Below are 27,979 nucleotides of genomic sequence, written 5' to 3'. Positions count from 1 at the left end.
TTCTGTTCAGTCTGAGAGCTGGCTCTGAGGATGCTGGATCAGTGTCAAGGACTCTCCCATGTGTAAATAAATGGTGACTTGTTGACAGGATATCAGCTTCTGTGGAGTTATTCAGCCATTCATGAACAAAGACACCCATATCCCTTTGAATTCTTGCACTTCCCAACCTGTAGCCATTTAAGAAATATTCTGCCTGTTTTTTTCGACTAAAGTGAATAATTTCACACTTATTTACATTATATTCAATTTACCATTTTCCTGCCCATTCACTTAATCAGTCCAAGTCCTCAGACAGTCTTCTTGTACAATCCCCACAATTTACACCCCTACACAGTTTGACACCAGTAGTAAATTTAGAAATATTGCTTTTGGTCCACGCAAACATATCATCTATATAGATTTTGAATAGCCTACCACTGATCCTTGCTGTACCCATTAGCGACAAACCTGTCATCCTGGGAATGACCTGCTTGTTCCTCCTACCCATTTACCAATTCTCAATCCAAAACTAATTTCCATATTTAATTTTTAAAAACACCTTCCTCCTTTTGAATTCTTTTTATCTTTTCTCACATGCATCAGTAGAGTTTCATTGTCATTATTGGGTTTTTCATTTCAGATTATTTGTTAATGAATTCAAATTCTACCATGGCAAGATTTGAACCCAGGCCCTCACAACAATACCAGAGTCTCTGAATTAATTGGCTAGTGATAATACCACTTGGACATCACCTTCCCTTGCAGCCAACTGTGTCAACTTAGTAACTATGTCCCAAAGCTCATTGCACAAGTAGCTGATGGGCTGCCACAGAAAGGTGGGTACTCATCGCAAGACTAGTATTTTCATTTGTCTGGACATTGATTAGTTTTATCTCTTTCACAATTATTTCTGATGAAGAGTAGAGCAACGATGAAGGACTGATGTCTTGAGGTTCATATGCCATACTCTTAAATTTAGGCTGCAGAAGGACTTGGACAGAGTGGAAGAGTGGACAACGAAGTGGCAGATGGAATACGATATGACAAGCTGTGAGGTTATGCACATTGTGAGGAAGAATGGAGGCAGAGTCTATTTTCTAAACAAGGAAAGGTTTCAGAAGTCTGAAGCAGAGGGATTTAAAAGTTCTAGTTCATGATTCCTTTAAAGTTAACATTCAAGTTCAGTTTTCAGTTAGTGAAACAAATGCAATTTTAGCATTCATTTCAAGAGGGCTAGAAAACAAGAACAGAAATGTACTGCTGAGACTGTATAAGATTTTTTTTTAGATTACATTACAGTGTGGAAACAGACCCTTCGGCCCAACAAGTCCACACCGACCCGCCGAAGCGAAACCCACCCATACCCCTACATTTACCCCTTACCTAACACTACGGGCAATTTAGTATGGCCAATTCACCTGGCCCTGCACATCTTTGGACACATCTAAGGTTCTGGTCTGACTGTATTTGGAGTTTTGTGAGCAGTTTTGAGCCTTGTATTTAAGGAAAGACGTGCTGACATTGAAGGAGGTCAGAGGAGATTTACGAGAAAGATCGCAGGGATGAAGGACTTATCATTTGATGAGAGATTGGGGGCTCTGGGTCTGTATTCGCTGGAGTTCAGAAGGATCAAGGAAGATTCTTACTGAAACTTACAGAATGCTGAGACGCGTAGATATAATGGAAGTGCAGAAGATGCTTTCACTAATAGGAGTGAGAAGTACTTGTGGCCCCAGCCTCCGGGTGATGGGACATCCTTTAGAACGGAAGTGAGAAGGAATGTCTTCAGCCAGAGGGTGGTGAATCTTTGGAACTCATTGCCACAGAATGCTGTGTAAGCCAAGTCATTGAATGTATTTAAGACAGAGATAGATATATTTTCGAAAAGTAGGAGGTTAAAGGATTATAGGAAGAAGACACGAGAATGGGATTGAGAAATGTTATTAGCCATGATTGAATGGTGGAGCAGATGCAATAGGCCAAATCGCCTAATTATGCTCCTAAAAGCTAATGGTCTTATAAGGAGTGGAGTAAATCATTGGAAAGATTGCAGAAAATAGATTCACTTCTTTAAAATATTTACACAAGGACTGTGAAGGATAAATGAAAGCCTCTCCTTGCACTGGGAGATTTGCAGTCAGGACTGTTGAGAATGCATCTGAAGTTACCGTAAAACATTCTGGACAAAAAGATTATATAAAAGGGACGTAAGCATTGACTACTGTCACATCTGATGGTGTATATGTTAAGAATATGAAAAGGTATATATGAAAAGAATTTTCTGACTCTCATACAAAAAGTAGATCATTATTTTCATGCTGAAGAACATCCTGCATATGCAGAGATTTCTCTTCCCTCTATACTTGGACAATCTCATCAGGCACATTTTGTAAGCAGCCATCTGGAAGATCATTACAACCACTTTGTCAAGCTTACCTCAGAAGATCATCAACATACTTAGTAAATCTTGTGTTATTTTTTCAGTAATACCATTGGACTTGATTTTGAAGGACAAGTTTATTTTAGAATCACATCATTGCAACTTTATATTCATAGCAATTTGATTAGCAAATCACGAAACTTGAAAGAAGAGGTAGAAGTGAGTTACATTATTCCAACAATACCTGAGCCAAAATCTTACGGCAACCTTTTGCAACTAATTCAAAGTTGGTACTGTTATAAAACAGGCCAGGAGTTAGCAATCCAATATACAGATTATTCATCATTGCTGCATTCTGAATTATTTAGAATTATAGAATCCCTACAGTGTTGAAACAAGCCATTTGTCCGATCAAGTCCACACCGACCCTTCGAACACTATTCCACCCATACCCAACTCTTTACCATGTCCTTTTAACCCTGGATTTCCCATAGCTAATCCACCTAGCTTGCACATCTCAGGACACTGTGGGGGTAATTTAGCATTGGCCAAGCCATTTAACCTGCATGTCTTGTGTTGTGGGAGGAAACTGGAGCACCCAAAGGAAACCCACACAGACACGAGGAAAGAATGCCAACTCCACACAATCATACAGTCATAGAGTCATAGAGATGTACAGCACGGAAACAGATCCTTCAGTTGGGATATCTCGTCCATGCCGACCAGATATCCCAACCCAATCTAGTCCCACCTGCCAGCACTCAGCCCATATCCCTCCAAACCCTTCCTATACATATACCTATCCAAATGCCTTTTAAATGTTGCAATTGTCCTTGCCTCCACCACTTCCTCTGGCAGCTCATTCCATAAACATACCAGAGCTAAGAGCAGCAAGGAGGGGACATGAAAGGTCCTTAGTCGGTAGGATTAGGGAAAACCCTAAGGCTTTCTATAGGTATGTTAGGAATAAAAGAATGACTAGGGTAGGAATAGGTCCAGTCAAGCATAGTAGTGGGAAGTTGCGTGTGGAGGCGGAAGAGATTGGGGAGACACTGAATGAATACTTTTCTTCAGTATTTACTCATAAACAGGGCATTGTCGTCGATGTGAATACTGAGTCACAAATAATTAGAATGGATGGCTTTGAGGTCTGTAGAGAAGAGGTGTTGGAAATCCTGGAAAAGGTGAAAATAGATAAGTCCCCTGGGCCTGATGGCATTTATCCTAGGATTCTCTGGGAAGCAAGGGAGGAGATTGCAGAGCCATTGGCCTTGATTTTTATGTCCTCTTTGTCTACAGGAGTAGTGCCAGAAGACTGGAGGATAGCAAATGTGGTTCCCTTGTACAAAAAGGGGAGTAGGGATAACCCTAGTAACTATAGGCCAGTGAGTCTCACTTATGTTGTGGGCAAAGTCTTAGAGAGAATTGTAAGGGATAGGATTTATGCACATCTGGATAGGAATAATGTGATCAAGGATAGTCAGCATGGTTTTGTGAAGGGCAAGTCGTGCCTCACAAACCTTATTGAATTCTTTGAAAAGGTGACGAAGGAGGTTGATGAGGGCAAAGCGGTAGATGTGGTATATATGGATTTTAGTAAGGCGTTTGATAAGGTTCCCCATAGTAGGCTACTGCAGAAAATACGGAGATATGGCATTGAGGATGAGTTGGAGGTTTGGATTAGGAATTGGCTGGATGGAAGAAGACAGAGGGTAGTAGTTGATGGCAAAGTTTCTTCATGGAGTGCCGTCACTAGCGGTGTCCCGCAAGGATCTGTTTTGGGACCATTGCTGTTTGTCATTTTTATAAATGACATGGAAGAGGGGTTAGAAGGTTGGGTAAGCAAGTTTGCGGATGATACGAAAGTCAGAGGAGTTGTTGACAGTGAGGAAGGATGTGGCAGGTTACAGCAGGATATAGAGAAGCTGCAGAGCTGGGCAGAAAGGTGGCAAATGGAATACAATGTAGCTAAGTGTGAGGTGATTCACTTTGGGAAGAATAACAAAAAGATGGGGTACGGGGCTAATGGTCGGATACTTGGTAGTGTGGATGAGCAGAGGGATCTTGGTGTCCATGTACACAGATCTCTGAAAGTTGCCACCCAGGTAAATACTGCGGTGAGGAAGGCATATGGCGTACTGGCTTTTATCGGTAGAGGAATTGAGTTCCGGAGTCCTGAGGTCATGATGCAGTTGTATAAGACTCTGGTACGGCCGCATCTGGAATATTGTGTGCAGTTTTGGTCGCCATACTATAGGAAGGATGTGGAGGCACTGGAACGGGTGCAGAGGAGGTTTACCAGGATGTTGCCTGGTATGGAAGAAAAATCGTATGAGGAAAGACTGAGGCACTTGGGGCTGTTTTCACCAGAGAAAAGAAGGTTTAGGGGTGACTTGATAGAGGTGTACAAGATGATTAGGGGTTTAGATAGGGTAGACAGTATGAACCTTCCCCCACGTATGGAGTCGGGTATTACAAGGGGGCATAGCATTAAATTAATCACTTTGGGAAGAATAACAAAAAGATGGGGTACTGGGCTAATGGTTGGATACTTGGTAGTGTGGATGAGCAGAGGGATCTTGGTGTCCATGTACACAGATCTCTGAAAGTTGCCACCCAGGTAAATAGTGCGGTGAGGAAGGCATATGGCGTACTGGCTTTTATTGGTAGAGGAATTGAGTTCCGGAGTCCTGAGGTCATGATGCAGTTGTATAAGACTCTGGTGCGGCCGCATCTGGAATATTGTGTGCAGTTTTGGTCACCATACTTTCGGAAGGATGTGGAGGCACTGGAACGGGTGCAGAGGAGGTTTACCAGGATGTTGCCTGGTATGGAAGGAAGATCGTATGAGGAAAGACTGAGACACTTGGGGCTGTTTTCATTAGAGAAAAGAAGGTTTAGGGGTGACTTGATTGAGGTGTACAAGATGATTAGGGGGTTAGATAGGGTTGACAGTGTGAACCTTTTCCCGCGTATGGAGTCGGGTATTACAAGGTGGCATAGCTTTAAATTAAGGGGGGGTAGATATAGGACTGAAGTTAGGGGTAGGTTCTTCACTCAGTGAGTCGTAAGTTCATGGAATGCCCTGCCTGTAGCAGTGGTGGACTCTCCCTCTTTATGGGCATTTAGGCGGGCATTGGATAGGTATATGGAGGATAGTGGGTTAGTATAGGTTAGGTGGGCTTGGATCGGCGCAACATCGAGGGCCAAAGGGCCTGTACTGCGCTGTATTCTTCTATGTTCTATGTTCTATACCACCCTCTGCGTGAAAAGGTTGCCCCTTAGGTCCCTTTTATATCTTTCCCCTCTCATCCTAAAGCTATGCCCTCTAGTTCTGGACTCCCCCCACCCCAGGGAAAAGACTTTGTCTATTTATCCTATCCATACCCCTCATGATTTTATAAACCTCTATAAGGTCACCCCTCAGCCTCTGATGCTCCAAGGAAAACAGCCCTAGCTTATTCAACCTCTCCCTATAACTCAAATCTTCCAACCCTGGCAACATCCTTGTAAATCTTTTCTGAACCCTTTCAGTTTTCACAGCATCTTTCCAATAGAAAGGAGACCAGAGCTGCACACAATATTCCAACAGTGGCCTAACCAATGTCCTGCACAACCACAACATGGCCTCTTATCTTCTGTACTCAATACTCTGACCAGTAAAGAAAAGCATACCAAACGCCTTCTTCACTATCCTTCTTCGCTATCGTCACCGGAGGTTGGAATTAAACCCGAGTCCCTGGCGCAAACATTTTCTGTAAAACTCCAAATTTCTAATTCTAATATGCATCGCCAGGTTATCAAGCCAAAACGTGTTTTGCTGCCAGCTCTCCCTAGGAATTTGAGCTCTTAAGTTAGGAGTACAGCTGCTGGGTCAGCAGTGGTGAATAGCTTGCTAGTGACTGGCTGAGTTCCACATTGTTCAATTCCTTTGCAAACTCATTAAGCATAATGCCCACTCCACTGCTTTCAATCTGCTCCACTGTCTGTGCAACTCACAACTTCACAAAAATATAAAACTACAAATGAGAATAGTTCACTTTTCTAAGCACCAAGGCACAACCTCAGAGTCTATTTCAGTAGTCAATATAACAAAATATATCTCATTTCAGTGTCTTTGCTTTAAGCATTGCTTGCAATCTGCCACCAAATCAACTCAGTATAAATAGCACTTTTTCCATTTAGTTTGTCAGAGATCAGCAGAGAAAGACATGGGCAAAGTAAAAAAAATGTCAGATTAGATATTCCGATATTGAGGTGACTTGATTTACAGCTTTAGTCATTAGTATTAGGGGTTACGAACAGCAGTTTTATATCGTATCCTTAGCAAAGTAAGGCAATCCAAAGTACTAATCGAGATTGATTTGGGAAACATCTGATTTTCTGAATGTGATTTTGATGTAAAATTAAATCAGAAACTTTACCATTCCAAAGCCAACTTATATAAGTAGTACACAGCCAAGAAATTCAGAATGTTAAAACTGAATTTTAACACTGAAAATTATAGGTGTGGATAACACATTCCTTTTCTGCAAAAAAAGAAAATTAAGGCTCAGCTATTCACTTCATTTATAGGTATAGCTTATTGTGGGATAATAAACCTGGACAAATTAATTGGTGTTTGAAAAACTATATAAATGAAAATCAACATGGATTTGTTCAATGCAAATTATGTTTGATTAACTGAAGTGCTTCAATATAATGGGGGGCCATTGGTGAGTTCAGTGTGTTTGATATTATGCGTTGTTCTTTCAAACGGTACTATAAAAGTGCCACTTAATAGACTGTTAAAATTAAAGCCTATGAGATTAAAGATACAGTCCCAACATAGATATAAAACTGGCTAAGGGACACAAAGTATAGTGGTAAACAGTTGTTCTTTTAAGTTTTAGAGACTGAAGAGAAACAGTGCTCCCCAAAGTTTTACATAGTGAACACTCTGATAAATATTAATAGTCAAGATTTTGGTATGCAGGGTATAATTGCAAAGTCTACAGATTGCCCACCTTTTAATAAAGGAGAAAGTGAGGTCTGCAGATGCTGGAGATCAGAGCTGAAAATGTGTTGCTGGAAAAGCGCAGCAGGTCAGGCAGCATCCAGGGAACTGGAGAATCGACGTTTCGGGCATTCCTGAAGAAGGGCTTATGCCCGAAACGTCGATTCTCCTGTTCCCTGGATGCTGCCTGACCTGCTGCGCTTTTCCAGCAACACATTTTCAGCACCTTTTAATAAAAGCAACCAAATAGACAAGGGAAATGTGGTTAGAACTTCCAGATGGGCTGCAGGGGAAGAGAAATCACGCTGTGAACCAGATGTCAATCTCACACATCCATTTAAAGGCAAGTTGGTAGTAGCTACCCAGCAATGAGTTGTCTGAAGGCAGAAATTTGGACCAAGCAAATTGGAAATCCACTTAACTATTGGAGAAGCAGGTAAGAACTTGGTTTTGAACGTTGGTGACCATTGTGCCAGCGGGCATTCTAAAGAAGGGCCACTGGACTCAAAACTTTAACTGTATTTTCTCTCTTCGATGCTGCCAAGCCTGCTGAGTTTCTCCAGGAATTTCAGCTTTTGTTTCAGATTTCCAGCATCCACAGTTCTTTGTTTTATATTTATTTGATTGTGTAGTTCGTTGTATCTGAAATTTCTTGATTCATTCTGCCAATAAATAATGGTTATTTGCACTCTCACTGCACCAGTGTTTAAAGTTTATGATATTTTTATTTGGCTTGACAGCATGCTGTTAAGGAAGCTTGTCCTTGTATAAGCCCCTTTGATAGGCCTCATTTGGTACCTAAGCATTGGCACATACACGTGCGGCTCTGTAGTTGATGAGTGGGAAATACTAAGAGAATGTGAGGGCAGCCAGGATAGTCTCATTGATCAAGCTACAGGTCATTATTTGAATCTACACATTAATGGTAAATCTCATGTCTCCATGGTATCCAAAGAATGCCGCACATAGGCTTGTGCAGATGGCTGGCATGACTTCTCATTCTCATTATCCTCTCCTGTGGAAATCTCTATTTGGTCTTCATCTGCCAGGAACTCCTGTCTGTGGACTACCAGCTTGTCATAGGCGCAGCATGCTACAACCATAATGGAAAGTGTGTGTTTTACTTCAGCAAAGTCTTACAGCAGACATTTTGAACTATTTCAAAGTTGGAATCATTGCAAGGTGGACTAATAATTAACAATCCCCAATATCGACATCCTGGAGGTTACCACTGCCCAGAAATTTGTTAGGTATTACAGTTGTGTATTATTTTGGGATAGTGTCCCTTTAAGAGGTGAGCCATGTAACACTGGTGCTTTTCAGATTTGTCTTGTGTTTTTACAGAATGCACAGCAACTGAATAAATCTCCCTGCTGGCTTGCAGTAAATAATGACTTTGTGCATTCTTTTATTCTACTGGATCCTTGTCACTGCCCAGTGCAGAATAAACCTGAACTGGACTAGCCATATAAACATTATAGCTACAAGAGTATGTCAGAGGTGAGGACTCTTACAGTGACTAATTCAATTCCTGACTCCCCAAAGCATATCTGAGGCATAAGTCAGAAATGTGATGGAATACTCCTTGCCTGGATGAGCACAGCTCAACAACACTCAGGAAGCTTGACAGCATCCTGGACAAAGGAGTCCATTTGATTTGCATCACATCCATGATCTTTCGCTCCCTCAACCAGCAATGCTCAGTAGCAGCAATATGCACCATCTACAAGATGTACTGCAGTAAGTCACCAAGATCTTTACATCATACCTTCCAAACTCATGACCACTTGCACTTAGAAGAATAAAGGCAGCAGATTCATGGGAATGCCACAACCTGCAAGTTTCTCTCCAAGCCACTCACCATTCTGATACCATTCTGTTCCTTCAGTGTCACTGGGTTAAAATCCTGGAGCCATATCCCTACTGGAATTGTGTGTCAAAATAAAACACATGGACTGCGGCTGGCAGCTCACCAGCACACTTTCTCAAGGATTTCTAAGGATGGGCAATAATGCTGGTCCGGCTAGCCAATTACATCCCATGATTTCTTTAAAAAATGTAATAGACAACATGTTATTTATGAACAGGAACAGGAAATTATTAAAGAGCATTCACTGACCAGTCCAAATAATCTCATTTTAAACAGACTATTGATCTGTTGAATAATGGACATGATGGAAACACTATTCTTGTTCCTTCTCCAGCTCAGGGCATGGATTTTAGACAAGGCTAATCAGCCATCTCTCTAAAGGGGTACCCTTTAACACTCAAAAGCCATCCATCCAAGGGGTCTGGTCCACACAATATCTCTGGCATCTGCTTTGGTATGTGAACGTCAAGGGTATTGCCAGAATAATGTGTACACATTAATATTATCTTTCTCTTGTGGCTATATGCAAGCTGCATATTGATGGAATGATACTCATTTCTGTTAACAAATGCCCATGGCTAAAGGACCTTTAAGTACCGTGTCCTAGAGTCCTCCAGCACAGAGACAGGCCCTTTGACCCAAACTGATTCATGCTGACCAAAATGACCAACCATGCTAACCCTATTTCCTAGCACTTGGCCCATATTTCCCTCATCATTTCCTATCTAACTGTTTTTGTCCAAATGCCTTTTAAATGTTGTTAATGTACCCACTTCAACCACTTCCACTGGCAGTTCATTCCATGAGTATCATCTTTTATCCTTGCATCTTTGGAAATCCATCAATGTTACCAAAGCCTCTGGTATTGCCCTCACTAAATGAGATACATTCATGTGGATGCCTGAACAAGACATCTTTAAATAACTTTGTGCAGAGCTGGACTGTTGTCTGTAATATCCCACACATGCTATCCGGATCAGAGCCTGAGGCAAAATAATTCAGTGCTAGTGTAAACTTCAATGCCACAGGTGTAAGGTGTTCACCTGCATTATTTGATGCAAAGTCCCAAGTCAATGTATTACCAATTGATGCAACTGTCTCCCTGGAGAGATGCAGTCTTCCTTGGCCCTCTGGCATTTGGAGTTATGTTGTCCTTTGTTGGCTTATACTGTTTACAGCATATGGCCTTTGCTTATCACTTCCTACCTGTACTAGCTTTCCATGTTTTTGACCAGCAGAAGATTCCACAGGGTACACTTATCCTTGGCCAGTTTCTCTCTTCCTTCTCCTTCTCCTCACTGGAGAAGAGACCTCCTCCAGTATGTACCACGCCAATTCGAAAAATGAACTTAGGATCCATTATGCAGTTTCAGGAAAATTCATTTGCACCAATTTTTAGGCTCCATTCTCTGCCAACTATTTTCCAGTTATGAGTCAAAATAATTATTGAACTAACTTGCAGCAATTTCCAACCTTTTGGCAGCAGACTCTTCCGCTAAGATCAAATGTAGTCGCATGTGTAACTCGATCTGCCTTTGCAATGACTCCTTATACCTGCGTTGACTGTCTCTAAATGTTTTTGAATACACTCCCCAAAAATGGAATGGGCAGTGCAGAATATGAGCCTATTGACTGTTTAACAAACTCAACTGGTCATCAATTAAATCATCAAAAATCGCGGTCTGGCTGCCGATTTCAGCACCTGCCTGGCGTCCATATTATCGAAGCTCAGAGTGATGTCAGTAATGTGAGTGAAATAGTACAATATTAAAAGATTGCAAGTCCAAAAGGATCCCTGGCTATGCAAACATTTGAATGTAGCAAGACAAATTGTAAAGGCTGTTAAAACAAAAAAAAAATCATATGGGATATCTGGCTTTATTGTTTAGTGTGTAATAGCAAAGACGGCTTTAGAGGTGTTCAAAATCATGAATGATTTTGATTCAGTAACTAAGAAAACTCTGTTTCCAATAGCAGAAGGATGAGTAATCAAAGGCCATAGATTCAAGATGATTAGTAAAACACTCAAGAGCAATTGAAGAAACTTCCTTTTCGACAAAAACATTCTTTTGATTTGGAATGCAATGATGGATCATGATAACAGAAGCAGATTCAATAGTAACGTTCCAAAGGGATGTTCATAGAACTTTAAGGGTTTTAGACAAAACTATAAGGAAAAGAATGAGAATGGAATTAGTTTGATAGATCTACCAAAGAAAGAAAATATGGCAGTGCCTTTCACCATTAAAGGATATTTCCAAAGTGCTTTTTGCAGGAAACTGTTGAGTGTAGAATCAAGCCAGCCATATTGTACGCAAGAAGCTTCCCCAAACAACAGTGTGATAATGATCAGATAATCTGTTTGTGTGATATTGAATGGAAAGTACATGTTGGTCAGGGAAACAGAGATTCATCCCAGATGAGATCTTTTATGTGCATCTGAAGGGCCTCAGTATAACATTACGTCTGAAAGATGGCATTGCCTACATTGCAGAAGTCCTTCAGTATTGCAGTGTAGTAATCACCTACATTTTTCTGCTCACAACCTTGACCAGGATTTGACCCCAAAACATTAAGATTCAAGAGTGAGAGGGCTACCAACTGAGCCACAGCTCCAGCATAGACCTAATGCAGGTTCCTTCTGTTCTGTGTATTCCAAGCCTATAATTAATATCATTGACTCATGCCTGATCAAACCTTGATCCAATCACCTTCTCACTAATGTGCATTAACTTATTTTTTAATAGTGCACTTGATGAGAGAATAGTCATGGAGTAACATGTTTAACAATAAAGCCCCAATAGCTTCAGATCTTCCTGTTTTGAAGCACATTCAATTGCAGAGTTGCAACCATTGAACTGAACTGAACCCAGAGAAAGAAGTGAAAAAAATAATATTAAGGTTGGTAGTGCACAACTTGATAGCTCCTGAGTGGGCATATGCAATTTGAAAGTAATTGAAATATTTGAATAATAGAGCCCTTAGGTGCCAGTCTAAAGCATGCATGTTATCCTCTGTGGTTAGCTGGTCTCATTATATCACTGTAGCTTAACAAATAATTTGAACAGATGATAAAAACATGCACTCATATCCAGGGTTCAGTGCCTACCATAATTGGATTGCAACCGGGCAAGCAACAGAATATCTTCAACTACAACTGGTTGAGTCAGTTTTTGATGGAGTATGATGTATATCATTCTACAGTCAGGAAGATAGTCCTGATGGGGTTGTGTTGTTCATGATGCCAGTCATGAAGAACTGTTGTTTTCCTGGTAAGGATTCAAATACACACTTAACAATACTCTATTTACACACTATTTTTGTTTTAGGAAAGAATCATATCTCTTCACATAGCTTTAGTATTGTTGGGGATTTCTGGTCTGTTCCCAGCATTTTCCTGTCTGTTTCAGTATTGTAATTGGCCTGAGATCAGACATAGTATGCCAAAAGAAGCATGTTTTAAAATAAATAGCAAATAAATGGCACACAGCCTATGATTTACACAGGCTATGTACCATACACCATGATGATGGTTATTGGATTCAATCTTATTCATGGCATCCATTGGTTTCAGTTGAAAGCAGATCCAATCTGCTCATGAAAACTGCAAAAATACAAGTATGATGACAAAGCCTGACTCGTAAAAGGTAGATGTCTTTTGCAATTGGCCATTGATGGTTCATTGAACTCTGGCAAATCATAAGCACTTGCGTGAAGCAGGTAGCCTCGCTGCGTGTCAGCTGTAGCTGCTGAGAATCCACATTGTTATATGTTAAAAATAAGGCTGAAAACATTCCTGGGCAGTTCACTTTTCCATTTTTAATATTAGGAGAGAGCTGACTGTACAGTCATCTGTGACCATATAACCAGTATTGCAGTTCTCCACTATGCATCTCCTATGTGCAGAGACATGAAATCTTGAGGTAATACTTATTTGCTGGCCCACCTTGCTCAAAAATGATATGATCTTAATCCAAAAATGGCTTGCTGTTGTTCTAGATCATCCTCTGCTTCTAATGACTTATTAACCTTTTTTGTCTTGAACCAAAATCTTTCTTGTCCTGCCTTCCACTCTACCATGGGCTCTACCTTTCTTCTGTTTTATGGGTTTATGGGTGCTTGAGGTAAAGTGCTGCCACCAATTCTCCTTTCTATTATTTTAAAATAAATGAATAAAAAAATCCCCAGATAACCCCAAGGGACATTGTTTGAAAATCAAAATTTCAAAAGGAACTTTTTAATTTAAAAGTAAAGTTTCATTTTGGGAGGTGATAATGTTCACATGTTGTGTAAAACCTGAAGTATATCACCGGATATGGCATGCCCTTCTCTAGTGACATCCTGTTGTATATGTAACCATGAAAGAGGGGCAGGCAGACAGTGCAGTGACTCACCATGCCCCCCTCCTCCCCCCCGCTCCCCCCCCCCCCCCCCCCATTCCGTCCATGGCCACTACCTGAACCTTTGAGTCACCAATTTGGCTAGACCCAGGAGGACACACACGAATCTGCCTGCCCTTTTCCACATCAGGTGCCCAAAGTTCAGAAACATGGCAAGAGCAAGTACAATTAGAAATATAAAAGCAGCTCCTTTCAATATTTAACATCCTGGTAAAGGATAGGCAACTCTTGTAAGGAGGAACAACCACAAACAGGAGCTGCTTGTCATGTCTGGAAGAAATACATCACCAGGGCAGACCATCTCAGAAAGGGCTCAGAAAAGCATTGCTGCAGGGTGTGAAGCTGGGAAGTTGCCACCTGAAGGGCAATGTACACCAGTGAGCATATACCCTTCTTATGTGAGGTTATATGCCATTATCCTAGTTGAAAACTTTCCAGAAGCTTGTCATTTCAAATAAATCTGTTGGATTATAACCTAGTAGAGTCTGACTTTTGACCCTGTCTACCCCAGTTCAACAACTGGGACCTCCACAGCATTTTCCAAGTTGTTAATGAATATTGTGAATGAGTGAGGCTTCAACAGTTCGAGTTTTTGAGGAAGTGACAAAGATGACTGATGAGGTCAGGCTGATGATGTTGTCTATATATGGTCTTTAGCAAGGCTTTTGATAATGTTTCTCATGGCAGACTCATACAGAAAGTGACTGTGTAGAGTCATAGAGTCATATAGCATGGAAACAGACATCTATGCCGACCAAATTTCCCAAACTATATTAATCCCTTTTGCTTGTGCTTGGTCCCTATCCTTCTCAACCTCTCCTATTCATGTATCTGTCCAAATGTCTTTTAAGTGTTGTAACTGCACCTGCATCAATTACTTCTTTTGGCAGTTCATTCCACATATGAATCATCTTCTGTGTGAAAAACTTGGCTCTCAGTTCCCTTTTAAATCTTTCTCCTCTCACCTTAAAATTATGCTTTCTAGTTTTAAACTGTCCTCCCCTAGGGAAAAGATCTTTGCTGTTCACCTTATTTGTGCCTCTATAAGCCTCTATTAGCTCATCCCTCAACCTCCTACGCTCTCGTCAAAAACATCCCAGTTCATCCAGCCTTCCTCACGTGGGATCTGCATTAACCTGGTAAGATGGATACGGCTTGGTCAAAGAAGACAGAGAGTAGAAGTAGAAGGGTATTCTTCTGACTGGAGATCTGTGGCCAAAGGTGTTCCACAGGGATCGGTGCTGGAACCTGTGGTGTTTGTAATTTATGTCCCCATAAATATATAATTGATTTGGAGGAGAAAGTAGATGGTCTGATAAATAGGTTTATGGATGACACAAACATTCGGAGAACTGTGGATAATGAGGAGGATTGTCAGAGGGTAGAGCAGGATACAGCTAGCCTGGAGACTTGGGTAGAGAAATGGCAGATGGAATTTAATCCAGACAAATTGGAAAGCCTAATGCAAGAAATTTACAGTAAATGACACAACCCTTCGAATTATTAACATACAGAGGGATCTAGGTGTATAGCTCCACACTTCCCTCTTTGCAGAGGGTACAGAAAATGTTTTCCAGGATGTTGCCTGGTTTGGAGGATATTAACTATGAGGAGAGACTGGACAAAATTGCCTTGTTTTCACTTGAACATTGGTTGAGGGGTGTGACATGATAGGCAGTTATAAAATTGTAGAGGTATGGATGGAATAGATAGCTGGAGTCTTTCTCCTGGGGTAGAAATGACAATTGTTCAGGGATATAGGTTTAAGGTAGAAGGGGGAATGTTTAAAGGAGATGTGAGAGGCAAGTGTTTTATACAAAGGGTGGAAAGTGCCTGGACTGCACTGCCAGAGGAGATCATAGAAGCAGATGCAAGAGCAATTTTTAAAGGCATCTTAACAGATAGCATATATATTAACAGATGAGGAATAGTGATATACTAACCATGTAGGGACAAGGAGTTTTAATTTAGAAAGGCATCAAATGTCAGTGCAGTCCTGGTGGGCTGAAGTGCATTTTCCTGTGCTGTACTGTTCTTTGTTCTTTGTTCAACACAGATCCCTGCAGGACACCACTAGTCATGTCCTGCCAGTTTAAGAACTTACCCATTGTTCCAACAACCTGTTTCCTGCCACTCAATCAATTTCCTATCCACGTCAATAATTTGCCCTCAGTTCCGTGGCCTTCCACCTGAGCTAATAGTCTCTTCGGTGAGACTTTATCAAAAGCCTTCTGGAAGTCCGTATAAGCAACATCCATTGACTTCGCCCTGTCCACCACTTTTGTCACCTCTTGAAAAAATTCTATGAATATTCTAGGAGAAAAGGAGAAAGAAAGAGACAATGAAATGCATAACACAAGAGGGAAGGTGCTGAAGATCTGTCATGAGGAAAGTGGGAGAGGGAATTCATAAAAATACAGTCACTGAAGGATTCTACTAATTATGTGAATACTGCATCCTCATTTGATAGATGTAAGGAAATGAGAATGAATGGTTTGAGAATTGGGTGCAATGCCATTATAGTGAACACTAATAGGAACCAAGAGAATGTTTGGAGTGCGTGTGCAATTGACATTTCTGCAATGCAGTTTGTCAGATCCTCTGTTGATTGAGGATGTTGGGCATAACACCCTTAATCTTCTTCAGAATAGTGCCATGGGATTGTTTGCATCCACTTGATAGGTCTGACAGAGGTCTGACAGAGCCTCTGAAGATCGCACTTCCAGCAGAGCTGTGTTCCCTTAGATTGCTGAGGAGAGTTACATCCCTCAGATTGCATAGGAAAGTCAGCCTTGATTTTTGTGATCAAGCCCTGGAACAAAACTTGAACCAAAAAGATGAGGCTGAATTTAAATCACATGTCACTCACAGATCTAGTTCATATTCTATTTCAGCAATTCTACTTCTGTTAACTCGAAAATTGCCTGTGATCTGTTTCCATTAATTGAAACAAAAGCTGACAGTAAAAGTTGCTGTGGAGAAAATGCTTGCTTTCATTTAATCTGGATGACAATGGACATGGCAACATCATGATGATTTTTGCAATATATGGCTAGAATCTCTACAGGGCCTTTGACAGTCACTTTGCCATAAGTTGTGCCAGCTTCCTGTCTTATTCTCAGCAAAATCAAAGAGAACAACCTGCACAAAAATTCAGAGCAATAATTTTTACTTTTCCTAATCGTGGAATATTGCTGCCAAATGTTTTGTCAGAGATTTCTGCACTAACATGTTAACTAGAATTTATTTTTCTGCAAATGTAATATTTACCACTTGTTAGTCTAAAAGGAGGGACTCAAGAAATAACATTCAACCTTCACCTTCACCTCCCACTTTACCTGCTCTCTCTCCTGAAAATATTGACACATTCTAGGCATGTACATTCTAATACCTGATTTGACTGGCCGCTCTTTGCACATGAACACCACAACATTTGGCCTTTGGTATACAGGGAAGTGCAGGAAAAAAACGTTTGCCTCTCCTGGTGCCCACAGACATCGACATTTTGGCAGGTATGAAGTAATTAGGATGCTGACATGTAAGTTTAGTTTTCCACTTTCTACTCCAGAACTGCTGAGTCCATTTGACCTTCTTTATCTGGTACAGAATCAAAATGGAAATGGCATGGTCTGTATACTCAACCCATCTTTGATCTTAGGTAATACTTTTTTCAAATTATAGAATCCCTACAGTGTGGAAACAGGCTATTCAGTCCAACAAGTCCACACCAGCTCTCTGAGGAGCATCCCACCTAGACTCACAACCCTGCCGTAACCTTCCATTTCGCATGGCTAATCTATCTAACCTACATATCCCTGGACACTATGGGCAATTTAGCCTGACCAACCTACCCAATTTATAAGACTGTGGGAGGAAACCAGAGCATCCAAAGGAAACCTGTGCAAACACAGGGAGAATGCACAAACTCCACACAGACAACTCACTCTGACGCTGTGAGGCAGTAGTGCTAACCACTGAGCCATCTTTCCACCCCATAGAGTAGTTGCATTTAATATAGCTACAATAATTATTGAAGTAGATGAAAAAAGATTCTTTTAAATAAAATTAAACATGTGCTTTCTAGAACAATGAACTGTTTTTGAGATCTCAATATTGAAAAAATTTAGATTAATATTCATTGTGGAATCAAATCACCTTTCAAAGCATCCTCTTTCCTGTTACAAAACAAATCATTGTATTCACAATAAGGGCCTCAAACAAAGTAGAGTTTGTAACAAGCAACTCTTGTTTGAAATCCTTGACAAACATATTGAAGATATAAAAGCTTGCCCTGCATAACTTTTGAATATAATCATCACTTTGCTCCCTATTTCACGGTGCAGCAACCAAACTTCATGGGAGAAGAGCATCAGCACGTGCCTTGCAGACTGTCAACATGAAAGAGAGAGAAAACATTGACTTATAACTTAAGTGGACCAATGTTTTATTTATAGAGTCTGCACCTCCAGCAAATTAAAAGAGAAACTAAAGGTCAACAGCATGAACCTTTTCTCTGAGAGCTCATAACCAATAAATGTGCTTTATTAAGTACCGATATCTATCTCTGACGTTGCTTAATAACATCTTATTCCCTGTTTTCTCCAGTCATCAATAATTTTCTGCCTCTGTCGCCTGCTCCATCACTTTGCTCAATTGTGCTATTAGGAACCATAAGTGTAATTTGTTTCACACTTTTACTTTTGGAAAGGTGCTCTGCCTTTATAACAGAAACGGCTGTCCGTGAGTTTCCTCAACCTTGGTACCCATCTGACTTACAATCTACACTCAATATCATAGAGCCAGAGACTCACAGACCATCTGATCAGGTGCTGTAGTGATAGGTGCTTGCTGTAATCTCATGATGATTTGTCATTAAATGAAAAGGCAGTCTTCTGTGAATATTTCTTTTGAGGGATATTACCTTTTAGCACAGCCTCTTTATTTTTAATAGAAATAGCACACTCATATTCAGTAAAAATAACAGTTTTATCAACTCAAGGCATATTTTGCACTGGATCAGCAGAGAGTTCATTGCTAGCTGGTAGCCTGTGTTAAATTGTCACACAGTCTGTTTCAGATGGTTCTATAACATCTATTACTGAGTAAGCAGAGGCTGATTTCTTTTTGAACGAATTGAGTTCAAAAACACTTCAATCTTTTTCTTAAACCTGCCAAATAATGTAGGTTTCAGCCAGCATTTACAGTGTTATGTACTTAGACTTCCTATAAATGTACCATGCAACTCAGCGCTGTACAAGAGAAAATGGGCTATTATGATTTGCAGTCCTACTTTGCAACAAAGTTGCACTTCTGTAAGAAGGATTGTTTCTACTTGCAAAAGAAGTGTATTATTGTTTTGCATTTTTTAGCATACTTAGATTGACTTTGCACCACCAGCTCTGATGAAAAATGCAATGCCTTTGCAGGAAGTGCCACGCAGACCTGCACATTCCAAAGATTGGAGTCTGATCTTCGCAGAGCTTGCTGTCATCACAGCAAAGAGTGGTGGTGCTACAATTTACACTTAGATACAGAAGAGAAAGAAATGCATGGCATTCTGATCCTTGACCATTATCCAGTGACAACCTGTGAGACTATGCTCATGGCAACATTGCTTTTGGGCGCTATCAGAGTCCACTGTGACCCCTTTCACAATTGAATCTGAACACTATCTAAGCTCATCAGTTATTAGTATAGACATTTGAATATTGTATTGGCGGACTCTTAGTGTCAGTGGAACTCTATCCTTGAAACTACTTGCTGGGGGTGAAATGGCTAGTAACAGGCTCTTCCTTTCGAATACCTCACGTGATTTTCCTTGTTGTGAAGATCTACTGATGCCGAGTTAATCCATTTCACTATAGAGGGTCTTAGTCAGAGAACAGTCCAAAGGTTTGCAGGTCAGGTGAATTGGCCATGCTAAATTGCTCAAAGTGTTAGATGTGTTAGTCAGGGGTAAATATAGGGTAGGGGAATGGGTTAGGGTGGGTTTCTCTTCAGAGGGACGGTGTGGACTTGTTGGGCTGAAGGGCCTGTTTCCACACTGTAGAGAATCTAATCTAATCTAATCTAAACAGCTGGAATAATGTGAACAGTATGCTCTCCTTATCTAAGGAATAATATACCTGCATTGAGGACAGTCCAGATAAGGGTCACTAGATTGAACCCGAGTATGAGGGATCTTCTTATGAGGATGGGTTGAGTATGTTGGGCTTGTACTCACTGGAGTTTAGAAGAATAAGAGACACCTTGTCGAAGCATGCAGGTGCTTAGGGGCTTGACAGGTCACACAGAGTTAGTTCTTCTTATGGGAGAGTCTAGTACCAAAGGGCATAATTTCAGCGTAACAAGGCACCCATTTCAGATAGAGATAAGGAGGAATTTCTTCCCACAGAAGTTAAAGAATCTTTACTACAGAAGACTGTCAAAACTGGGACATAAAGTATATTCAAGGCTGAGATATACGGATTTTTAATAAAGGAGATCAAAGATTATGGGGATAAGGCAGAACAGTGGAGTTGAGGATTATCAGATCAGACATGATTTCATTGAATTTTGCAACAGACTCAGTGGGCTGAATGGCCTACATTTGCTCCATCTTATGGTCTTATGGACTTTTGGATTCATCTATCTTTTTCAAAGGTCATCTCCAGTCATGTCTGTACAAAAAAGTTAAGTCAGTGGCCTAGATGAATGGTGAGTAATGTCAACATCATAGTTTTAATTCATACATTGGCTGAGGTTACCAGGAAGGACTCTTCTTCTCAACCACTTGTCTTGCCTGAGGCTTAGTGACCATTAGGTTAAGCCATCACCAGTTGTATTTCTCTAATGAGAGAGCAGCCCAATGATCTGGTAGGATTATAATAACTTTATCTTTTAACATAGACTAATTTAGTTGGATTCATGTTGAGACAAATGTCTTGATTTTATTGGTAACACTATTTATATACAATTCATTCTGCTCTAACATGGGTTTCGTCAATGCAATGCAAATTGGTGAATTGTGGATGATGTGTGCATAATGCAAACTTTCTACTGAACAGGTTTAGCAATTTTCTAAAGTGATCTTCTACAGAACAATTTTCTAAAGCTGGTTACCATAGTGTGATTTTCTATAGCATGGGGCTGCAGAGGAACATAACTGTCGTGTTATAGCAGAATGCCCTGTATATAGCTACGTAACGCTTACACATTCAGAGCTTGGTGCAATCTGGGGCTTCTCCAGTATTATTTGGGTAAGAGTGTGCTGCATCATCCTGGAGTGTTATGCTGTAGATCATTGGAGAAGACAGTGAGGGGATGTGATAGATGCTGAGGAACTGGGAGAATTTGAGCAGTCTTCTGAGGGGGAGAACAAGAACATTGTGGCAGACCACACTCTCCTTGTACATGGCAGAGGTAAGGGCTCTTGTGGCATAATGGTTGTGTCCCTATCCCTGAGGCCTGGGTTCAAGTCCCACCTGCTCCAGAAGTATGTAGTAAATTCCCTGAAATATGTGAACATGACAGAGCTCTGTTGTGTGGGTTCTCCAAACCAGACAGGACGTGGCTGACACCCAGTTCCAGTGGATAAGAGCTGAGTGCAATAGACCACAATGGAATCTAGAATGCCAGCATTTAATTCACATTGTAGAGGCAAATTGCAACCTCTACACATCTTATTTGTGTTTGCTCTATCTGGCCATAAACAAAAGCTTACATTTGTCTTTGTCTAATTGCTTGCTTGTATTTGATGTTCTCCTATTGGACTATGACCAGCTCTGGGTCTCCAATGGCATTGAGGCAGAGTTACAGCAGGTGTTTAGATGGTATATAGCTAAGGATGGGTAAACCACTTGAACCAGTGGTTACACGGCAACAAGGGCAAGTGTCAGCTGTGTGCTTGTCGGCTTTCTAGCTTCTCTATCATTATATTGCTGGTGAGGGGCAATGCCCAAATGCCAATTATTATCTGGGCGCACAATGGCCTTTTAAAAATGGCATGGGGGCAAGGGATTCCAGTTTTATAGCCAATATTGCTTAATGGCAAGTTGTTCTAGAAACAATATGTGGTTAGATGGGAATAGAATCAGAAACTCAATGAGATGAGTTTGGTAAGAAGCAGCAAGAGATATTTTTTGGCTTCGTAATGAAAAATCTACCAAAACGCCTGATGCAACTGACAATTAGCCAGAAAAATGTAAGATTAAGCAAACGTCTGGGTTCTATTCTTATTGTAGTTATCATACAATACGTATACAAAGCTGACTGATTACACTGACTTCATTACACTGAGAAAGAGCCTGATAGCAAGATGGATACCTGTCATAATGTCATGTAACTATGTAAAATGTATAGTACCTATGTGTCTGGAATTTATTTGTAATATTACAGAGAGGAGGTTGCAAAAGGTGATGTTGTCATGCATATGGCACCACTGTCCTTTTAAGTGACAGAGGTAATGGGTTTCAATGGCACTGGCAAAGAAGTGTTGGTGAATTGCTGTGCTGCAACTTGCAGATGTTACACCTTGCTGCTACTGAGCATTGGAGGTGGAGGGAAACAGCACTTAGGATAAAAGATGGGGTATCAAAGATAGAGGCTTCTTTGACCTGGACGGTTTCAAGAACTTAGAGCATGAATCAGTACTTGGAACTACAATGATATGGCCATAACGGAGACATAGGTTTCAAAGGGGCAGAAATAGTTGCTGGATGTTCCAGGGTAAAGATATTTTAAAAGAACAGGGAGGGGTTGAAAGAGGAGGGGGAATAGAATTGTTAATTAGAGAATGCATCACAGCTGCAGAAAAGGAGGTTGTTGAGGAGGGTTTGTCAACTGATTCAGTAGTGGTGGAAGTCAGTAACAGGAAAGGAGCAGTCACTTTATTGCGTGTTTTCTATAGATCTCCCAATGGCAGTAGAGAGATGGAAGAACAGATTGGACAGCAGACCTTGGAAAGGTGCAGATGTAACAGAGTTGTTGTTATGGGTGACTTCAACTTCCCCAGTATTGAATGGAACCTCCTTAGTGCAGATGGTCTGGATGGAGCCGACTTTGTCAGGTGTGTCCAGGAAGGATTTCTGACTCAATAGGCTGACAGGGGAGGAGGCCATATTGGATTTGGTGCTAGGCAACACGCCAGGCCAGGTGTCAGATCTCTCGGTGGGAGAACATTTCGGTGACAGTCACCACAATTGCCTCACCTTTACCATAACCATGGAGAGGGACAGGAACAGACAGTATGGAAAGGTATTTAACTGGGGGAGGGGAAATTATATTGCTATCAGACAGGAGCTGTTGAATATAACAGGGAACAATTGTTCTACGGGAAATGTACAACATAAATGTGGAGGCTGTTTAAGGAACACTTGTGAGTGTTGGATGAATTGTTCCCAAGGAGTCGTAAGCTAAAGGGCCCTTGAATGACATAACAGAGAAGCTTCTCGTCAAAAGGAAGAAGGAAGCTTACTTAAGGTTGAAGAAGCAAGGATCTGGAACAGCTTTAGAGAATTATAGAGTAGCTAGGAAAGAACTCAACTATGGATTGAGGAGAGCGAGGAAAGGGCACAAAAATGCCTTGGGGGGAAGGATTAGGGAAAACGCAAAGATGTTCTACACATACGTGAGGAATAAGAGAATGATCAGAGAGAGGGTAGGGCTGAACAGGGATAGTGGAAAGAACTTGTGCCTGGAGTGTTTTGCTTCCATATTCATTTGAGAGAGGCAACCTTTGATAGTGAGAACACCATGGACCAGGTTAATGGCCTGAACAGATTGATATTAAGGATGTGAATGTGATAGAAATTCTGGGAAGCACCAAGATAGATAAGTGCCCAGGGCTGGACCAGATATCCAAGTTTACTACGGGAAGTGAAGAATGAGATTGCTGCGCCTCAGGCGATGATCTTGCATTTTCACTCTCCAGCGGAGTAGTACTGGATGATTGGAGGGAGGTGAATGTTGTTCCTCTGTTCAAGGAAGGGAATAGGGAAATCCCTGGGAATTACAGACCAGTCAGTCTTACATCTGTGGTACTAGAAAGGATCTGAGAAACAGGATTTATGACTATTTGGGAAAACATAGTTTGATTAAAGATAGTCAGCATGGCTTTATGAATGGTAGGTCACACCTCACAAGTCATATTAAGTTCTTTTGAGGATGTGATGAGACAAGTTGATGAAGGTTGAGCAGTTGTTGTGGTGTATATGGATTTCAGTAAGGCTTTTGATAAGGTTTCCAATGGTAAGCTCATTCAGAAAATTAGGAGGTATGGAATACAGGGAAACTTGGCTCTCTAGACACAGAATTGGCTGGCCAAAAGAAGACAACGAGTGGTAATGGATGGAAGGTATTCTGCTTGAATGTCGGTGACCAGTGATGTAACACAGGAATCAGGTCTCGGGCCTCTGTTCTTTGTAGTTTTTATAAATGATTTGGATGATGAAGTGGAAGCGTGGGTTAGTAAATTTGCTGATGACACAAAGGTCAATGGTGTTGTAGATAGTGTCGAGGGCTGTTGCAGACCACAACAAGACATTGACAAGATGCAGAGCTGAGCTGAGAAGTGACTGATAGAGCTCAACCTGGAAAACTGCAAAGAGATTCATTTTGGAAACTCAAATATGAGTGCTGAATACAGGGCTAAAAAGAGGATTCTTGGCAGTGTGTATGAACAGCGGGATCTTGGGGTCTACATACATCGATCCCTCAAAGTTTTTACCCAAGTATGGAGTTAAGGAGAATGATGTTTTGGCTTTCATTAATGGAGTTTACGAGCCATGAGGTTTTACTGCAGTTCCATAAAACCTTGGTTAGACCACACTTGGAATATTGTGTCCAGTTCTGGTCACCTCATTATAGGAAAGATGCAGATGCTTTAGAGAGGGTGCAGAGGAGATTTACCAGGATGCTGTCTGGATTGGAGGGCTTGTCTTATGAAGAGAGATTGAGTGAGCTAGGACTTTTCACATTGGAGACAAGAAGGAAGAGAGGTAACTTGATAGAGGTGTGCAAGGTAATGAGGGGCAGAGATAGAGTAGATAGCCAGAGACTTTTCCCCAGGGCAGAAATGGCTGTCACAAGGGTTCATAAATTTAAGGTGATTGGAAGAAGGTATAGGGGACATGTCAGAGGTAGGTTCTTTACGCAGAGAGTATGGCCAGTGGTGATGATAAAGTCAGAGATATTAGAGACATTTAAGCAACTGCTGGACAAGCACATGGATGGCAGTAAATTGAGGGGTGTGTAAGTTAGATTGATCATAGATTAAGATAAATGCTTGGCACAACATCGTGGACCAAAGGGGCTGTACTGTGCTGTATTGTTCTATATTCTATGTTGGAAAATTGTTAAATGTTTTTGGAGCTGCAATCATCTGGGCAAGGGAGAATATTGCATTACATTTATGGTGTATGACTTGTAGATGATGGACAGGCTTTGAGAAGTGAAGAGGTGAGTTGTTTGCCATGAAATGACCAGCCTTTGACCTGCTCATGCAGCCACAGTATTGATCTGGTTGGTCCAGTTCAGTGTCTGGCTAATGGTAACCTCCAGGACGTTGATAGCGATAGTCATAATGTTGAAGGTTAAGGGAAGATGGTCAGATTCTTTTTTCTGCTGTCTCCGTGCTTACTTTCAGGTAGGAATTCTCCACACCACCTCCATTCCACTGATCCCTTCAGCCTCCTCCAGTTTTCACTCTTCACTTGGGCCCCTTGGCCGGACTCTTACCTGTCCTTGATTTCTTCATTGAAAACTGCCAATGAGACATCGGCCACCTCAATTTCTCTACTGCTCTCATCCACTCTAACCTGTCCCCTTCTAAAATTCAGCTGAGGTGGTGGAAGCGAAGTCATTGGGGACATTTAAGCGACTGCTGGACATGCACATGGATAGCAGTGAGTTGAGGGGTGCGTAGGTTAAGTTACTCTATATTACATTAGGATTAAGTCTCGGCACAACATCGTGGGCCTAAGGGCCTGTTCTGTGCTGTACTTTTCCATGTTCTATGTTCAGATCACACATTCTGTAAGATTTTATGGGTGCAGATTGAATATTTTATATAGTTTGAGAGCAGTGCTCCCTCTCAGCTACATAGTTACGTAGCATCCTAAAGGTCTCTACTCTGGTTATACACAAGCATGGCTGCACAAAAGAAAAACTAAAGAAGCTTTCTACTTGGAAAAGAAAACTTACAGGAAATATCACATAAGGCTATTTAAACTGTTCATTTTGTTCTTCACATATGATCCAGTTCTGCGCTTCACATTAGACAACTTTCTCCCTCCTTCCTGAAATTGATCTAATGTAAATAAACATTTAAATGAAAAACACAGATACCTGCAGATGCTGGAAATCAGAAACAATGTAGAAACTGTTGGAAAGTCTCAGCAAGTCAGGCAGGATCTGTGGAGAGAAAGTAGAGTTAACATTCTGGGTCCAGTAAGCCTCATTCAGAATAGATGATAGCCAGGAAAAGGTTGGTTTATATGCTGCAGTTGGGTTGTTGGGAAGGTGAAAGAATAAACAATAGATGAGGTGGAGCCCAGAGAGAGACAGAAAAACAGCTGAGCAGGCAAAGGAATGGATAAAGGTCAACCTGGGAGAATCAGTAGATGCTAATAGCAAGTATTAGTGGCTGATAATGAGTTGTTTGTGGGTCCATGTGATGACAGGGCCGAGTGTGTTGAGGTTGGAGTAAGGAGATGGGAGGAGGTATCTCAATCCTAAAGTCATTGAACTTGATATTGAATCCAGAAGATAAGAGAGTTCCCAAGCAGAAAATGAGATATTGTTCTTCCACCTTGCACTGAACTGCACTAGAATACCGTAGCAAGCCTGAGACAGAGATGTTGGCCAGGGAACAGGCTGGCGTGTTAAAGTGGATCTGGAAAAAAACACACAACAGGTCAAGCAGTATCTGAGGAGCAGAGGAGTCGATGTCTCAGGTTGGAGCCTTTCATCAGGACTGACGGAGGGGAAGGGGACTGCAAAATAAATAGATGGAAGGGGGTGGGGCTGGGGGAAATTTGGTTTGGATGGCGATAGGTGGATGCAGATGGGAGGTGACTCTAATTGGTCAGTAGAAATTGTGGACCAGGGGTTGCAGTGGGAGAGAGACCCACTAAGATCTTTGCGGAGGGAGGAGGAAAACTTCTTCAAGTTTGGCGTCCTTGGTAGAGGTTTCGCAGTATGGTTTTATGCAACTTGGAGATAGTGAGGACTGCAGATACTCAGCAACTTGGAGATTGAAGTGGCAAGCAACTGGAAGCTCAGGACAGATGTAGATGTTTTTCAAAACCGTCACCCAGCCTGTGCTTCATCTTCCCAATGTAGAGGAGACCACATTTCAGCTGTTACTTCGAAATGATCTTGCAGCTGCTTTATTCCCAGAGCCCCCAGACTCAAGTCTTCCACTCTCATTCAAATTGAACAATACCTTACCCCACCTTTTCACACATTTTTAGTTGACAAAAGGTTTATTTTTTTTATTTCAGATAACTCTCAAAGTTCTCAACACAAACCAATGTTACAGATAATACAGATATTTACTTATTAATAACTCTTCCTTCAAATATTTATGGGTGACACAGTGGCACAGTGTTTAGCACTGCTGCCTCACAGTGCCAGGGGCTCAGGTTCAATTTCGCGCCTCAGGCAACTGTTTGCGTGAGTTTCCTCTGGGTGCTCCAGTTTCCTCCCACAATCCAAAAATGTGCAGGTTAGATGACTTGGCCAGGCTGAATTGCCCATAGTGTTAGGTGTAGGGGAATGGGTCGAGGTGGGTTGCGCTTCAGCTGGTCGGTGTGGACTTATTGGGCCAAAGGGCCTGTTTCCACACTGTAAGTAATCTAATATTATACATTGCAAAATGTGACTTTGTTTTCATGACCATCACTCTCTGAATATGGTCTGCTTTTAGAACAATTTCCATTTGCGTTCTAGTTATTGTAATCCTATTCAGTGGCTAAAACTTAAATCATTTACTGAACCTTATTGTAAAGGGACTCCACACACCTTGTCACAGTTTAGTATTTCCTTGGTAACTCTCTGATGAAACCTTTATTACAGACCATGGAGTTTTTAAAATAGAAACTGAAGAACTGCGGATGCTATGAATCAGAAACAAAAACAGGAATTGCTGGAAAAGCACAGCAAGTCTAGCAGCATCCGTGAAAAGAAATCAGAGTTAGCATTTCAGGTTGTGTGCCCCTTCTTTAGATCTTTTGTTTATGTCGCATTAGAATGATGAATTCAACTTATTGCCATTAGACACTAGACATTATTTTGTGCATTATAATTTGACGTGCATGTCAAATAAACAAGATGATGGGCTAGACTTCATCAGCATTGCAAAGATACAGTAAGAG

The sequence above is a fragment of the Chiloscyllium plagiosum genome, chromosome 1 (assembly GCF_004010195.1).
Source record: "Chiloscyllium plagiosum isolate BGI_BamShark_2017 chromosome 1, ASM401019v2, whole genome shotgun sequence".
Taxonomy (NCBI): Eukaryota; Metazoa; Chordata; class Chondrichthyes; order Orectolobiformes; family Hemiscylliidae; genus Chiloscyllium; species Chiloscyllium plagiosum.
This window is presented reverse-complemented; position numbering follows the sequence as displayed.